The 17,505-nt window shown below is 41.3% G+C and overlaps 1 long non-coding RNA gene across 2 annotated transcripts; it reads right to left on the reverse strand.

Moving 5' to 3' along the window:
• Window positions 1-284: 284 nt before the first annotated feature.
• Window positions 285-14,892, reverse strand: LOC306645200. Of its 2 annotated transcripts, XR_013759563.1 has the most exons (4): window positions 14,733-14,892; window positions 12,136-14,624; window positions 4,256-4,399; window positions 285-1,140 (listed from the first exon to the last, which is right to left on the reverse strand). It is a non-coding gene; the product is annotated as an uncharacterized lncRNA (long non-coding RNA). The 2 variants fall into 2 exon arrangements; XR_013759564.1 differs by lacking the exons at window positions 285-1,140; window positions 4,256-4,399 and adding an exon at window positions 8,752-9,114 and having other exon boundaries at window positions 12,143-14,624.
• Between the last annotated feature and the right edge of the window lie 2,613 nt (window positions 14,893-17,505).

Here is a 17,505-nt window from a genome sequence, read left to right on the forward strand (position 1 = left end):
ATTTCCTTGTTTCATTACAGCATGTAGCTCAGTGGTTAAGTGCCCCTGAGTTCAATCCCTGGTACCAAAACAACAACAACAGCAAAAAAAAAAAAAAAAAGTATACACACACACACACACACACACACACACACACACAATATTAACAAAAAACAAGAGAGAGAGAGAGAGAGAGAGAGAAAAGGGAAGAAAACCATTTCCAATAGAAATGAGTCCAGTTCCTGTCATCATGCTTTGGGACCCTTCTCCCTCCTAAGGGTATGAACAGACACAGGAAGTAACAACTGGTCTTCAGTCCAAAATCAATTTGGCTCTTGCAGGGAGGACAACTTGCTGAACTCTATTCACTAACCAGGAAGTATGTAATTTTTATTTATCTTATCCTTAACTGTAAAGGCATCAGTGTGCCAAATCATTCTGTGGCACTCAGCAACCCAACTATGCACAGTCATTCATATGACCAGGTTAATCCTTTAGGAAAAGAGAGAGATCCCATGAGAGTTTTACGTGTTTGGATCTTTTAGACATAAAAGAAGTAGAAGTTCAATTGTAATATGTGACTGTCCAGGATCTCGGGTCTTGGAACAATTTAGGAATCCCTCGACTACAAAGAAGTACTTAAGTGCTTGTTCCTGGCCACAACAACTTTGAGATACAATCAAGGTGGCTTGGGCCAAGATGTAACTCATCATTATTGGATTTTTATGCTGTAAAGGCCTTTAGCTTCTGTTTATCATTGTTAAGTTGGCACAGTTTGTGAACCATAGAGTCCCTGGTAACACTCCTCCTAGGGGAACCGGATCAGTCCTTGATCAAGAATCTTCAACAGCAAAGAGGAATTGAAGAGACAAGATGATTTAAAAATGTATCCTGTGTAACACTCCTCAGACATGAGGTTGTCTTCATTTTGCTGTTAAAAAATACCTTGGGGAACCTGATGCACGTAAAACTGTTATTGTTAAAAAGTTGTTATTATTGAGTTAACAAAAGTATTTCTAAGAGTTCACAAATGTTGGTTTAGAAAGGTGATTTTCAGACAAAAATGGAAAAACACTGATCAGTGTATTTATAGTTATATAACTTAGGCTAGGTGCGTAGTTCAATGGTAGAGTTCTTGCCTTGCAAATGTGAGTCCCACCACTGCAAAAAGACAAGACAACAACAAAACTATAAATGGCCAAACAGGAAAGAACTTGGAGTGGAATCAGAGTATTTCAGCTAAAATAACTATGAAATCTAGTATTATTTGAATTAATTGTGTTTAAACCAATTTTGTTTTCCATCATAGCTTCACTTCTATGCTGATCAAAATTAACTAAAATCAAATAATAGATAAGAAGCGTAAATGTATTTAAGGTATTTGAAGTAAGAAGAAAAGAAGGGGAGGAATACTTAGCTCACTTTTCATCTTGATTTACAATCCATTTCCTTTGATTAAAAAAATGTTTAACTTCAAATTTAAGAGTTTTTATATTGGGGCTGGGGTTGTAGCTCAGTGGTCGAGTGCTTGCCTAGCATGTGTGAAGCACTGGGTTAGATTCTCAGCACCATATGTAAATAAATAAAATAAAGATCCATCAATAAAGAAAAAATTTTAAAAAAGAGTTTTTTGGGGGGAGGTAAGAGAAGAATGGAGGGACTTTGGATTGTGTAGAGGGAAATGAGACGGGGGAGGGCTGGGGTATGAAAGTTGGTGCCATGAGACAGACATCATTACCCTATGTACCTGTATGATTACACAAATTGTGTGAATCTACAACATGTACAACCATAGAAACGAAAAGTTGTGCCCCATTTGTGTGCAATGAATCAAAATGCATTCTGTAAAAATAAAAAAATATAAAAAATCATTTAAGAGAATTAAAAAAAGAGTTTTTATATTGATTCATCTAAAAATTCAAGTCTGATAAAACTTTTAAATAATGAAACCAGGAAATTTAATTTAAATATTAAAGAATCTAATGTTGTGTTTGGTGTGGTTCATGTGGTTGGTTGACTGGAGTGTAGGGCTCTCCTCCGCACGACCCTTCATCTGCTAGTAGGTTGGACAAGGCCTCTTTATGTGGTGATCTCAAGGCAGTGTTGGGAATATAGCCAGGGTAGAACCTTCCAGGCTTCTCGACGTTTAGGTTTGTAAGTCCCACAGCATCCCTTCTGCTGCATCTACTGGCCGAAGAAAGTCACAGGACCAGTCACAGTTTTAGGGATGTGGAAAAAAAATTCCACCTCTGAAGAAATATTGAGCTTATATTGCAGGGATATATATACTTACAGGGATTGAAGGACTCTCTGGGACCATCTTTGCAAGCCATTTGCCCTAGTCCTTATTTTCATGGTTGTGCTGAGCATCAGGATGGGGAGGAGAAAAGGAGGAACATCTCTCTTTAGTGCTCTGTCCCAGAAGTTGCACATATCACATCCCTACCATGGATTAGAACTTAGTTACGTGGCTGGACATAGGTAGAAGAGGGGCTAGGAAGTTTAACCTCTGTTCCAGGTAGCCATGGGCCCAGGTAAATGCATGGATTCTGTGTATTGTAGAGAAAAAGAATGGATTTTGGTGGGACATGCCCAGTAGTATCTGCCAGATAGAAGACATCATATTTTGTGTCAATCCCATACCACAAAATGTTTTCAACTAATCCACATTACTTAATTTCTACTTGCACTTCTGACCACTTCTACTCTGATCTAGATCATGGCCACATCCATCTCTGCTACTGCTTGCATTTCTATAATCCATTCTTCAGACAATAGGATGTAAGCTGGAGCACATTGCTAGTTGACTTGAAACCCTTCAGTGATTTTTCTCACTGGTCTCTGAATAAAACTCTTACTGACCAAGACCCATCACAAGACCACAGGTGATCTGGTCCTCACCTGTTCCATGACCTCATCTCATGCCGCTTTCCACCCGTACTATCTATCTCTCTAGGCAGACCACATTTTCCTCAGTTCCTCTCTCAAGCACTTTCCAATTTGGGGCCTTCACAGAGGTAACTGACCACACCCCTGTCTCCTTTCAAGAGCTTGTAATCAATTGGGAGGAAGGCTTAAGGGTCAGGCCCACAGAGATCCAAGTATCAGATTTTTCTTCAAAACACAGGGCTGAGAACAAGATTAGATGTGCAGCTATAATCAGACCTTCAACCAAAATTTTCTTATAGAAATCCAAGGATTAAGGAACAGGGGTTTCATCTCTACTTACATCAGGTTTCTTTCTGTTTTAATTCCTGTTGATTCCAGAAACTACTAAATAATTCACCTAATAATAAAATGTCATATTTTATAGTACTGGTTACTTTTTTCCAACAGTTCCTAAGTAAATGTGGAAACACTGAGATTTTTCTCCCTTTCAAAAGCACTTTTACAACTTAGGGGAAGTTTACTGCTTTTGCAGTCTACAGGAAATTTATTGTTGTTACACTGAGTCATTTTTTAGGAAATCATCAACTCTTCAGGAGAAATCTGATAGCTGAAACATATAGGCAAATACCGCTCCCTCCTGCAGTATGATTCAATCTTGAATTCAGGGTTCGATTTTGTAAAGCTATACTTCATGGAACATTTATTCATAGAATTAAAACAAATCTAAGTTTTAACTTCTAATCATTCCTACCTGAAAACAAGCCATGAGCTCTTGCATGGAAAATGTGGTTTGACTACCCAAGGCTTAGATAGGTAGCAAAAAGTCAACTGCTAGGTTATTCACACTGTGACCATATGAGTCTCTAGGGCAGGGAGGGATGTTCCTGAGCCGGAGAAGGAGACAGACGCCCCCATGTGAGATGATTTGTCAGAAGTTACACAACATGCTAGCAAAAGGTCCTGGGCAAGACTGCCTAACAGTGTTCCAGAAGTGAAGGCCTTGCCACTTGCCTGACTGAGACCACTCTTCATTCTGGATGGTCTCATCCTGGCACATGGGGGACAGACTATCATGTCAGTTAGAGCTCTGTTCCAAGTGACGGCAACCGAATTGGCCTAAAAGCGAACTTCAGAGGGGGACTGGCTTCAGTAATAGCTTGAAGAAGGAGGTCAAGCCGTGTCACCAGGACCTCCTTTCTTTTTGGTCTTTTGGTTCTACACCCTCTGATTTGCCTTATTTTCAGATAGTGTCTTTGTTGTGGTCGTCATTTAGTCACTTGAAATCCAATGATAGAGGGCAAAGACATTTTCCTCCTGAAGTCCTTGCCTAAGTTTCATTGTGAGTGGACAAGTCACTGTGTTGCCATGACTACATGTTGTACCACACCTTGGTCACATGCTCCGCTACTTGGATAGGCTGGAGACGATTCTACAGAACCCAGGATTCTGTAGGAGTCCACAGAGGGGGCCTGCAGGGACGCTTTCAGCTTCTTGAGCAGAATGGCGGCTTTGGTTTTTCTGTCCTGCTCAGCTTTCACCAGGTGTGGGAGAAACACACTTACAGGAAGAAATCAGGCTGTGTAAGAAGAGAAGGACAGATGCTGGGTGGGGGACATGCTGGACATGCTTGTATTTTAGTAGCCTATTCATCTTTGCAATTCACAATTGTTATGAGAGTCTTCACTTCAGATTTATCTTCCAGAACCATTCCAGCAGCTCCAGATGTGGGGGATGAAGCTGAAAAAGTCTGGAGTAGCTGTGTCCACTTTCTAAGCACCTCAGCAACCAACCTTAATCATCATTTGATTAGCTTCGAGCCCAAGAGACCCGCCAGTCCCAGCAGCCATGCAAAGTTCAAGGTCTAGACCCAACCTGCTTCTTGCGTGTCCTAGAGAAGACAGAAGGGCAGTGTTTCCAGTCTGGGGCCCTTAGCTTAATTCTGTTGCTTCATCACATCACCAGTGGCAACTGCTCAATTAGCATCAATCCTGGATTCAAAGGGAATTCAAACTGTGGAGATAGAGTATTCTAGGGGAAGTAAGAGAGTTAATAAGAATTCAATATGGGGCTGGGGTTGTGGCTCAGTGGTAGAGCACTTGTCTAGCACATGTGAGGCACTGGGTTTGATCCCCAGCACCACATTAAAAAAAAAAAAACAAATAAACAAGATAAAGATATTGTATCCATCTACAACTAAAAATATTAAAAGAGAATTCAACATAATTTATAAACCAAAAATATTAATGATGCTTTTTATACTACAGGTTTTCAATGTACTCATATTCTTTTTTCTTAATTCTTTTTAGTTGCCGATGGATACAATACCTTGATTTTATTTATTTATTTTTATGTGGTGCTGAGGATGGAATCCAGTGCCTCACATGTGCTAGGCAAGCACTCTACCACTGAGCTATAACCCCAGCCCTGTTTATATTCTTAATAGTAGCGATGTCATTGTGTAGGAGAAGAATTTAATTTTATTAGTCAGGATTGGTTAAAGGAAAGGAAAAATCTTAGTAAGGGAGAGGGTTTTTCTATACTGGAGCTCTGTAACCCTTAATTTTAAAGTCATCTAACCTTCTAGAATTGTTTTCATTTTATACTTAGCTGAGTTGAAGCAGGAAGTACTATATAAACTTCCTTCAACCCCTGACAAAAGCAGAAGAACCCTATTCTCCTAAGGCCCAGACTTTAGGAGATAGTATTATGCTACCTCTGCTTTAAAAGAAAAATGTTCTTTCCCCTATTTGTAGTTTATAATGATTTCAATGCTAGAAGACAGGTTAAGTTCCAGTAGGAGACGTTGAGGTATGTATGATGAGGGTCCATGGTTGCAAGTTTACATTGTGTTATGGTTTGGATGTGCAGTGTCCCCCAAAAGCTCACATGTGAGACAATGCAGGAAGGTTCAGAGAAGAAAGGATTGGGTTGTAAGAGCCTTAATCCAATCAGTGATTTAATCCCTGATGGGATTAATTGAAGTGGTAGGGTGTGGCTGGAGGAGGTGGGAATTGGGGAGAGGCTATGGGGTATATATTTGGTATCTGGAGAGTGGAGTCTCTTTCTGCTTCCTGATCACCATGATCTGAGCTTCTTCCCTCCACCACCCTCTCCTGCTATTATATTCAGCCTTACCTCAAACCCTGAGGAATGGAGCCAGCCTTCTATGGACTAAGACCCCTGAAACTGTGAGCCCTCAATTAATTTGTTCCTCCTCTTCAGTTGTGCTGGTAGAGTCATTTAGTCACAACAGCCAAAAAGCTGACTAGAACACATCGTATGGTATATTCTCACAGAATTTCTGGTACTAATGCAAAGTGAGGCTTGGAAAGTAGGCAGAAGAAATGGAATGGGTAGCAGCAAGAAAAACAAGTCCCAAACCCAGTCCCATGATAACCTTCCCGACAGTTGCCACTCAGCAGTTGCCACTCAGCACTGCTGCCGCTGGATACCATTGGTTTTGTCTGTCAAATGCAATACCTAGTTATACTGGAATCTCAAACAAATGAAATTTTTTAGTGTCCATATGTCCCATACAATACTTGGGACTAACTTACACTAAAAAATTACACAGAAAATAATTTGTTGTTCATCTGAAATTCTAGTTTAACTGGGTTGCCTGTATTTTCATGTTAAATCTGGCAACTCTGTATTGGCTGTCCCATTGCTATTGCCACCACTGTCCTTGGAAACTAGCCACCACCTGCCACTCAAATGAATTTTCCAGGTGGTCCCTGACTTTTTGGATCATAGGTTCTGACATGAACTTGACTGAGACAGGTTCTCAGAGGAGCGTGTGCTCCAAGCCCCTGCTCCAACTGTGAAGGTGGTCAGAGAGCTTATAGCACTGTTAGTGGGAAGTGGCCTCTGTCTTCTATGGTGTCTTCAATTTCTCAAAGATGGAGGTCCCGCCTCCATCCAGTGATGAGGTTTAGATATGGGGGCAGAGGGAGACCCTCTTTTCTCTTTAACACACTTTCTTCCTCTTGTTATTGTTTAGTATCCTGTGAGCTGGGAGCTAGGCATGGTTAATATAATTCTCTTTTCCAGTGGCTGTTTTAAGAATTCAAACCTAAACCAGCTAACAGGTGGCCTCACTCTAGCCAGGGTTATTTCAGGATTGTAAACCTGACCTAATCTGGGCCAATGAGGTGAGACTATGTTAGAAGGGTCTAGGGAAAGTTACTTTATTACTGACACCTGCATAAAGAAACTATCTTATTTTCCTAACACCCGTTGTTTTATGTCCTGGTGAATTCAGGAAATCCGGCAGCCTTCTTGTTTCCAGCTTCAGATGAAGAACAAAGAGAGAAAATAAGGGCAGAAAGCATCTGGGTATTTACTGAAAATGGAGCTGGAACCTCTGGACTGAGTTCCCCGAAGCCTGTCCTACATCTGGACATCCAGCTCTGTGCACTGACATGTTTTGATTTGGCTTTCACGACTTCAAGTTGGGCGTTCTGGTACTTATAGCCAAAGACAACTCCACGGAAAAAAGGATTCATGAATGTATGAGGCAGCTTTTAAACTGAGCATGTATTGAACTCTGAAAGTTTAGCCTAGTGTTGTTTTGATTGAATTGGAAATTGTTATTATGAAATTGTGAGACAAAGATTAGTATTAAAATTAATGCAACATAAACAACTGGAGATCTGCTTCATTAAGTCAGGGAAAGAGGCAGTTTATGATTATTGCCAGATTCTTTCTTTTTGCCTGAATGCCCAGAGGATGAGGCAGCCTCTCCGGAAGAAAGTACCCTCTGAGGAGAGAAACATATTTAAGTTTCTGGAAAGGCCTACAGTGCAAACATAAGCAGGATTCTGAGAACACGGCTGGCCCCTCCTCCATCTTCATGTGGCAGACGGCTGCTGTTTTGGTGGCCTCACAACCATTCCCACTTCTTGGTGCTAGTATCTGTTTTTCCTTTGTATCACCCTCACCTCCACCCTGTCAGGACCAGCCATCGAGATACACGTCTACTCCTACCAATGAGCCCCAAAGGTGGACAGGTGGCTGTGGGCCTCTCAAGCTCTCCCAAGGATTCAGCTCTAGGAAGTGATGTGAGAAGGAAAATCTCAGAGTCAGATTCCTAGAAATACCTGACTCCTGTCCTTTGGGGGGCTTGATTCTAGGGTTCCCCATTGGCTTTGCTGACGGTAGAGGTTTGAGGGTGCCTTCCAAGGGTTCAAGTGTTGAAGTCTGGTTCTCAGTGGGGACTGTTGGGAAGTGATGGAACCTTTATTAGGTACAGCCTAATACAAGGGGATTGGGACATTAGGGCAATCACACTTGGAAGGAATTAAGTGGTTCTTACAAAAGAGGAATGGATGTAAAAGAGAAAGACTAACTCCTCCCCACTTACTATGTTATCTTCCTCTTGTGTGATTATCTTCCTCTTGCACATCCCCCCACTGTGATTTCATCTGCCATAACATAGTTATACAATGGGACCCTCACTAGAGTCAAGCATATGTCAGTGTCCTGTGCTTGAACCAAAAAAACCTATGAGCTAAATAAAACCTCTTTTCTCTATAAACTATCCAGCCAGTTAGGTATTTTGTTATATTAGTGGAAAATGGACTAATTCAGTTAGCCATTATGAGTTTCTGTTTCTTGCTACCAAAAACCTTAGCCAATACTCTCTACCAACAATCCTTGAGCAAAACCAAGTCTTTAGGTAGAAGGTGCATTTATTGTTTTCACATAGCATATGCAAATATAAGTCTCAGATACACCTGTTTGTAGTAACTTCTGTCGTGTGCCTAAGCTGTCAAATAATCAATTATTAGAAAAAAAAACTTATTGAGAACTAATGAGTATTTTGTTTAATACTTATATAGCACTTATTGTATATAAGGCATTGGTCATTTGTTTAATCTTTATTATAATATAGAAGTGTGAGTATCATTATTATGCTCATTTTACAGATTTCAAAACTGGGCCATGGGGCTGGGGTTGTGGCTTAGTGGTAGAGTGCTTGCCTGGCATGTGTGAGGCCCTAGGTTTGATCCCCAGCACTGTATATAACAAAACAAATACATAAAATAAAGGTCCATTGACAACTAAAAAACATTAAAACAAAACAAACAAAAAAACTGGGCCACAGAAAGTTTAAGTAATGTGCTCAAGATCACACAGCTTGTAAACCACAGATTCAAATTGTGATAGTCTAGCTTGTGTACTTCAGTCTGTCCGCTTTGTAGAGCTGGATCTTCAGAAGACTGAGACAAACGATAAAATCAAATCCTAACAGAAAAGATTACATATATACAAACGCATCTTAATGATGGAATGTTTTCTAGACCAGAAGCAAGAAAGTTGAACAAAGGTGTCTGCGTTCTGACTGCTTTTTTTTTTTTTTTGCCAAATAGAAACTGCTAAGGATTTCCAAGGGGAAAAGTGTTCATCTAATTAGTTAGCAAGTGTGAACCAAGCCTAAACACCTGCTACTGTTTTTCTTTCACGGTTGCCAGGTGATCCATGAGCACTCCTGGATCAAAACGTAATTGTAATTGACACCTAGCATAATTAATTATATAATTTTAACTTCTTAAGTTCATTTCCATTAAAATTGCCCTGTAAACTGGGATATTTTCAAGACTGCCATGGAAAAAGGGGATAATAAGGGACCAGAGCCTGATGTAGAGTTGACTCAGCTTGAGTCATGTCCTCTACAGTGTAGATTCTCTCAACCCACCATCATTAATGCTAATAAACGTCTCTGGAATTATTCACTCATTCATTCAAATTCATACATTGAGTACCTACTAAGTACTGGGTACCGGGGATGTGGAAGTGGATAAGCAGACAGAATCCTGTCTTCAGGGGTTGATATTCTAGAGGGGAGTTTTGATCCACCACTCCTTTCGAAAAGCCTGAACTTCTCCAGGCTCCCAGTTGTTACCATCACTATGTGGAATGAAAGAATGAGGCCAGGCGTGGTGATGCGTGCCTGTGATCCCAGCAACTGGAGAGACTGAGGCAGGAGGATGTCAAGTTCAAGGGCAGCCTGGGTAACTTAGTGAGACCCCATCTCAAAATAAAAAATACAAAGGGGTGGGGGTGTAACTCAGTAACAGAGTGCCCCTGGGTTCAATCTCCAGTACCAGCAAGGGAAAAAAAAAATGAAAAAATGAGTTTGTCTGAGGATTGAGCTGTCTCTTGGGGAGACATTAGTTGGCTTGGTCTTTTCAGAGGTGCCCAAGGAGAGAACACAGTGGTCAAAGACTGCTTTGCAGAATGGTCATATCTGCTGGGAGATAATGAAGATTTATTAGTATGTGTCCCAAGATTTCATATGAACAAGCTGTGTGCTTCATATGTGCCTATGTACTTAATTCTCACAATGAACTAAGCTCAACTAAATTCTACAAATTTGTTGACGTGGCTATTTTTATATCTTAACTTCTCTGAAATTGAGATGTGTCTTACAAGCCATGGCTTCTTATTATTACTGTCATCAGGGCACTGCTGGTAATGGGGATGTTGCCTGACAATATTGCACCTGCTCATAGCTGTTCATGTGTGTGTACGTATATATGTATGTATATTTGTATGTGTGTGTGGTGTGTGTGTGATGTGTGTGGTGTGTGTGTGTCCTTATTTGTGGTGTGGGCCTCACACATGCAAGGCAACACTCTACCACTTAGTCACATCCCCAACCCCTGTTCATATTTTCACCATTTCAGTTGAACTCTGAACATTGCTGATACTACAAGTGTTGGGTTATTTGTTGATTATATTTTCCTGGTTTTTGTCTGAATCCTTCTGTTGATTCCTGCTGGTAAGATCTAAGATCATCTTGCAGAATGGGGTGCCCATGATATGGAAGAAAGTCTCCTAGATGGGGCAAGAAGTCAGGAGAGGCAGCATCATGGAGCACTTTAAAAAATGGTAGTTCACTTATCCTATTGACAGAACTGAGGGTAGTTTTGTTTGGAAAAACTCCAAGCGAGCATTGAGTTTTAGTTTGATAGGGTTGTTTTTCGTTGAGGACACATGTTATGTATTATAATCAATAGCATCTTAGATTCAAAGAGATTGCAGGTTATCCCCAGAAAGCTGATGCACAATACTTTGAATTAACTTACCCCAAATCCCACAGCCTGAAGTGGCAGAGCCAGGACTTAATCCTGAACTGTATGGTTTCAGTCTATAAACTCAGTTAACCATTGTGTCATGCTACCTCTCAGTGTGGATGCAGCAGGGGAATACCACCGCCTGATTTATCTCAAAGGTCTGTCACATATTAATTGACAGCATCTTTCTTTCTTGATAATACATAAAATAGTAACTTTAGAGTAGGTATTATCTCAGAGTCAATGATGTACAGTGTGAGAAAGTCAAGTTCCTAGAAGCAAAACCTAAGTCAGTATTTGCCGCTGGCTCTTTGCGGTACCAAATCCGTGGATATTTGTCACCGCTTGCAGCAACAATTTGCACAGGTCTTATGGGTGGTGGACTGGAAACTGAGCCACTTCTATCTCTGGGCTGCTTCCTTGCTTGCTTGTTTATAGAGGATAGAGGAAATGAGGTTTACTTGCTTTGAGAGGAGAGAGAGAGAGAGAGAGAGAGAGAGAGAGAGAGAGAGAGAGAGAGAGAGAGACTTTGCTTAAGAGAGAGACTTTGAGAGAAGGACAGGCTTTGCTTAGAGCTTAAAGGAAGAGAGACTTGCTACACCTTACTTAAGGTCTGCTGCTTCTTACTGGTGCGTCCTGCATCCTGTGAACTAAGGGTGCGTCTACCTAAGGTGCTTTAGTGATGCGTCTCAGTTCTCCGCTCTGCGATCTGCCTTCCGCCGCTTTCTGCTAGCTGCTGTTCTGCTTTCTACTAGCTGCTGCTCTGCTGTCTTTTCTTTCTGCTTGCCACTTCTGCTAGCTGCTGTGTCTATCTACTAGCTGCTGCTGCTTCTTCTTCCTTTCTGCTAATGGCTTCTCTGCACTTCTTTCTGCTAGCTGCTGCCGCTCTTCTTTCTACTAGCTGCTGTGTTGCGCCGTCTCGCTCCGCCTATGCTTATATCACCTCCAGGAGGCAGAGAGCAGGGCCATGCCTCTTACGCAAAGATTAGCAAGACGCTAGATGTCCGCGCAGGCACAATTAGGAGTGCTTGAGAACACATGCGCATTCATTGTGTGTATGGACGATAAATCGCCTGAGTGTGCTTATGTCAATTAACCTCCTCCTTGCCGATGTGATCAGGCGCTGTTCTGGTGCCGTCAACATGGCACAGCCCCCAACAAGTATTAGTTCATTTTCTGTTACTATAACAAAATACCTGAAGCTGGATTCTTTACTTCCAAGAGGTTTATTTAGGTCACAATTCTGGAGGTTCCAAGATGTGCAGCCCACTTTTGCTCAGCTCTGGTGAAGGCCTCAGTGTAGATGTCATCACAGTGGCCAGAGTGCATGTAAGAGGAGAGTGCACAAGGAGAGATAAGAAGAAAGAGCTTCTTATTTGGGAAGGGGCTGGTCTTGTGACCTCTCTCTAGGCACTCCCCACAACCCCACATTGCCACGCTGAGGACCAACCTCCTAGCATATGAACCTCTTGGGTACACACTCAAACCCTGTCTAAATCATACAATGTGTGGCCTTCTGAAAAAGCCTGTGAGAGGGTCTGAAATAGAAGAGAGAGAGACAAAGAGCCAAACAAGTCTTAGTTCAAGACCAGCCTCTGGAAAACAAGCTCACAGAAGCAGGCTCTGAAGCTAGAGTTCATCACGTTTTCTCCATTTAGGCAACGGGTCTTTTGTACCCGATGCTCCAAATCAGTCACTGACCATGGGCTGCCTTTGGAAGGGTTGTGGCCCCAGGGCAAAGCAGTCAGGTCAGCAGAAGGTACATCTTCCTGGGAGAAGGGGGCAGTTGGGAACCACCAGGAGGCAATAGTCACACCAACCAGTGGGAGCTCTGGACCCGGTACAGGGGATCTGGAGGGCCATTACAGCATCCACTGTGAGAATCTCGCTCAGCACCATGGTTCAGAGTCCACAAAGTAAAGAACAGCTGCTCTGAGAAATGTGGTCATTCCTCGTGCTAAACTATGAGGAATATGTCCTCAATAATGTCCTTAGAGTAGACTTGGCCACCAAGTGTCCTAAGACTGTCACTCTCAGCTGTCTTGATGACAGGGCCATCAGAGACTATGAGAAGTCACATCAGCCACAGACACAAAACTATTCAGATAAGTATGTGGCAGATCTGGCTCTTGAAAATAACCCACAATTCCAGATTCTATCCAGGGGGCAGCCCAGAGGTGAAACCATAGAGTGGCTTTCCATCTCCTCCATTTCCTGCCTTACCTTTCTAGAAATTTCTCTCTGCTCTTAGCATCCTTTCCCCTCTGCTACAACTCTTTTCTTCCTCTACCTGATCTCTGAAGTTGCACTTTTTCCAGGGTGTTTCTTCTTTCTTTCCTTTCCCCCCTTTTTCCTCAAGGAATTTACCTTTTAAAAAGTTGGGGTTTAATATGGTATACCTGGGCATATTTGCCTTTTGAAGATCACTGGGAGGGGACAATATTGATCATAAGAAAGTCAATATTCGGGTAATTTAAGGCACTTGGAATCTTTTAAATCATAATAATATAGATAACCTTCTCATACAAACAATACACCCCAGGAGATCCAGTCTGGAAACAGCAGAGAAAGATCTGGAAGATCTAATTCTGCTAGCTCACTTTGCCTGCAGACTAATCTGGGCCATCATTCTTAGGTGAAATTCTTCCTCTTTCTTCTTGTATCTTGGATTTCATTTGACAAAACAAAGAGTGAATGGGTGACTGGCATTCCCAGGACAGGTCAAAGACATAGACAAGGGTGCAATAAATACGACATATTCCCTTTCCCCTTTGCACTGATAATGAGAGGAATACTAATGACACAACCAAGCATTACTGAATGTTGCTGGGCCCCTTTCATCTCCAAGCCTCATGGAAAAGATGATGTCAGTTGCCTTTCTGGTTAATTAGAGCTAAATGTCAATCGTTGAATCCTTCTTGACAGAATCAGTTTGAACACACATCTGAACTGACCTAGAATAAGTGTTATGCTTAGAAAATCATAATTTGACTAAAGATGACTTTCATAGACTTAAACTGAACATTGGAGAGACTGTGGCTAATTAAAGAAAAAAAATTTGTAGCACAGTAAATTGTCCAATGCTACAGAGTTTCAAGAAGAGGCTTTCAGGTAAGGGTGATATGGTTATAATGGCAGGTGCCAATGAGGACTTTGCTAAGTTCCAGTTAAGGTCTTTTATTATGAAAAAATAAGTTTAATGGTAACTGCAGTTAAATTAATCAGGCATGAATAAGGACTAAGCTTGGAGAATGGCTTCTATCTGGTGAGAGTTTACTTGCCAAAAGTAGATTATCAACAGCTGTTATGGTTTGGATTTGGAATGCCCTCTCCCAACTCATGTTTGAAAACATGACCCTCAATGCAGCTATGCTTAGAGATGGAGCTTTTAAGCAATGACTAGGGCTGCGACTTCCAAGTGGATTAATTCATTTAATGGATCAATAATTTGAACAGACCACTGGTTGGTAACCATGGGATGATGGGGCATGGCCAGAGGTAGTAGGTCACTGGGTGTGTGGTCTTCAGAACTGTATCCCTGCCTAGCCCTTCTTGTCTTTCTCTGCTTCCTGGCTGCCATGACTTGAGCACTTTCCCCTCCTCACATCCTTCCACCATGATGTTCTGCTTATTTCAGGCCCAGAGCAATGGAGCTGGCTTGATCATAGACTCAGATCTCTGAAACCAGGAGTTCAAAATCAACTTTTCCTCCTCTAAATTGTTCTTGTCAGTTACTTGGGTCACAGCAATAAAAAGCTGACTAACACAACCATTCTGAATTCTTACCTGGGCAACTGTTGAGAAGGCAGCCACCGTCTCTGTTCAGGTGTGATCAAAATGGCCAGAGACTGTGATCAGAGCCCATACTCAATAGAACATCTTGATGGGAAATGTGGGAAGATCAGGTTTTATGCTCAAACAGTTCTTTGCTATTTTAAGAAGTGATTAATTCTTTATTTCTTTAGTTTCATATTTGCCCAAATTTAGTCTATCAATGATTTATGAAAGGTGGTATATAGTTCACTAGTCGCCTACGCAGGTTAATTTTTTGCCACACTTTATTCTACCATGGTTAAACATTTTCAGGTTTATGAAAAGCACTAAACACGGAGCATTTTTAAAACTTCAGTCTCTTTGTCTATGGGATGACTAACCACTTTATTATATCTTTAAACCAGAGACTGTCGGGGAATGTAAAAGAAGAGAGGAGGGAAGGAAGAAAGGAAAGAAGAAAGAGAATACAGAGAAAAAGAAGAAAGTTAATGAGTTCAAGAAGATTGTAACCTGTCAGGAAAGACAGAAATGAAACTACAATCTTCCTTGACACCCCAACATTACCCCTCTTGAATACCACCTGTTAGGGGCAGGTGCCACACAAAACAAGGGACATTATCTCATTTAATACTCTCAACGATTCTTTGGAGGTAGCCATCATAACCTGGCTTACAGATGAGAAAACTGAGCCCCAGGGAGGCCTCCTACTTGGCAGTGGCTGAGTCACAGCTGTGACCCGAGGTCTGCCTGATTTCAGAACCTATGATTCTTCCATTACTGCAATGCTGCCTCCACAGGAAAGCTTTAAAACCAAATGCAGTGATTAACTGCCAGCTTGATTAATAGAGACAGAACCAGTCCCAACATGGAGTAGATTCATTCCTGGCTGCTGCTGCTGTTTACTGTGCCTGCATTTAGGCTATGAGTTCTCACTCTCCTAATGTGATCTGTGTGGGAGCAGATTACAGACTTGTAAAATGCATAAAAGCCATACACTTGTGAGTTGTTATTATGTGTTACAGACAAGATAAAGAGACATGTAGATGATTTTGCTCCTTCCCAGTTTATAGATTGTAGATTAAATCTGAGCACATTATCTTTTCCCCTTCCATTTCTACCTACATGTCTAGGTAGAAACAGAAATGGGTTCCCCATTATAGTTGGGATCCTATGTGAAATCCTACATTGGTCAGTCATTCATCTAACTGATATTTACAAGTCTCCACTAAGCACCTGCTAATATCCTAGGCACTGCACACACAAAGATGGAAAGCCACAGCCTTTGTTTTAGGAAGCTGGCTTGTTGGGTACAGATATAGGGTGCCCAATTTAGAAATGACAAGCCCAGCAGACACATTTAATCTATTCACTTTTGGTACATAAGTAGATTCTTTTTACAACACAAATTTTGTATCACCACATCTTAAATATAAGATGAACCCCTACAAATGCAGGTGGATGTGGAAGGGGAAAAGATAATGGGACAGATTCAATATATTCTATAATGTTCTCAGAAATAGAAGTAATCTTCCAAAAGGATTACATTGAAAAAATTTTTTATTTTTATTCTTACTTGTATGTGACTTATCCAAGACTAAAAGCCTGAGCACTCTCTTTCTTTTGCCCCACCCCACCAATCTCTCTCCTCTCTCCAGCAGGATGAGTGACCATTAGAGACATGTTAAAGAGAATAAAAAGAAATTGAGGGATGGGTACCAGGGGACTCGATGGTTTCTGCTCAGTTTTTCTGTAAACCTAAAACTATTCTAAAACATAAGATTTTAATCTTCTAAAGTGTACATATAAGAATCAAATTAAGACTTTCAATTGTTCTTAAAGAAGTTGCTATTCCCCCTGGCTAAGTCAAGGTTATTACTGCTGCATTCCCCATACTGCCTGGAATCATCAGTCATTATTACCTGAAATGATCTCTCACAGTGACATTAGTTCACAGGCCACATTTTATGAAAGACTGCTCTGTCCAAGTTTTGATTATATGAAAAAATAAGAAAGAAGTGTCAACAACATAATGTCCTATGCAAATAAAGAGATCTTATGTCATCCCTTTAAAAAAAAAAAAAAAGGAAGTGTCAAAAGAAGGAAGATGTAAAAAAAGGAAGTGTCAAAAGAAGGAAGATGTGCCCACTCTGCCTTTTGAATGGTTTCCTAACGATGGCAGCATGAAGTTTTGAGTCACTTCATCTTCCTGCCAAACCCCTTCATGATCTGGCTTTCATACCCATTCCACCCCACTCCCATTGTCCACGCATCGAAGCCATTATTTGCAAACTCTGTGCTCTTCCCTGCATCTGGAACGTTCTTCCCCATCTTTGCCTCTCAGGCCACACTCATTCATCATATGCATCACCAGCAAGTTAATCATTCCTTCAAGTCAGCCCACGTGGCTCTCCTGTGAAGCTTCCCTTGGTCCTTCCAGACAGAGGAGAGTGCTTCTTCTCTGGTATGGCTACAGAGCCTGTGTGCGCATCCATTGGAGACGCCATCTTTTTTGTTGGTTGTGGTGGACTTTCAGGTCTACCTGAAGTTTCCAGATAAAATACATGGTGCCTAGCTGTATTTAAATGTCAGGTAAACAAAGGATATATTTTAGTCTATCTCATATGATATTGCCATTATTATGGGGTACCTAGCTCTGGGTATGACACAAATAAAAAATTGAAGATTTAATGTGCTTTGAGAGAATTCTGTCATAATTAGTTTAATTTTCTTCAGCACATCTGTGTTCCCATTTGGGCTCAACCATTTACTAGCAGTGTGACTGTGG

This window comes from Sciurus vulgaris (assembly GCF_902686455.1).
Source record: "Sciurus vulgaris genome assembly, chromosome: 15".
In the NCBI taxonomy this organism is placed as follows: domain Eukaryota; kingdom Metazoa; phylum Chordata; class Mammalia; order Rodentia; family Sciuridae; genus Sciurus; species Sciurus vulgaris.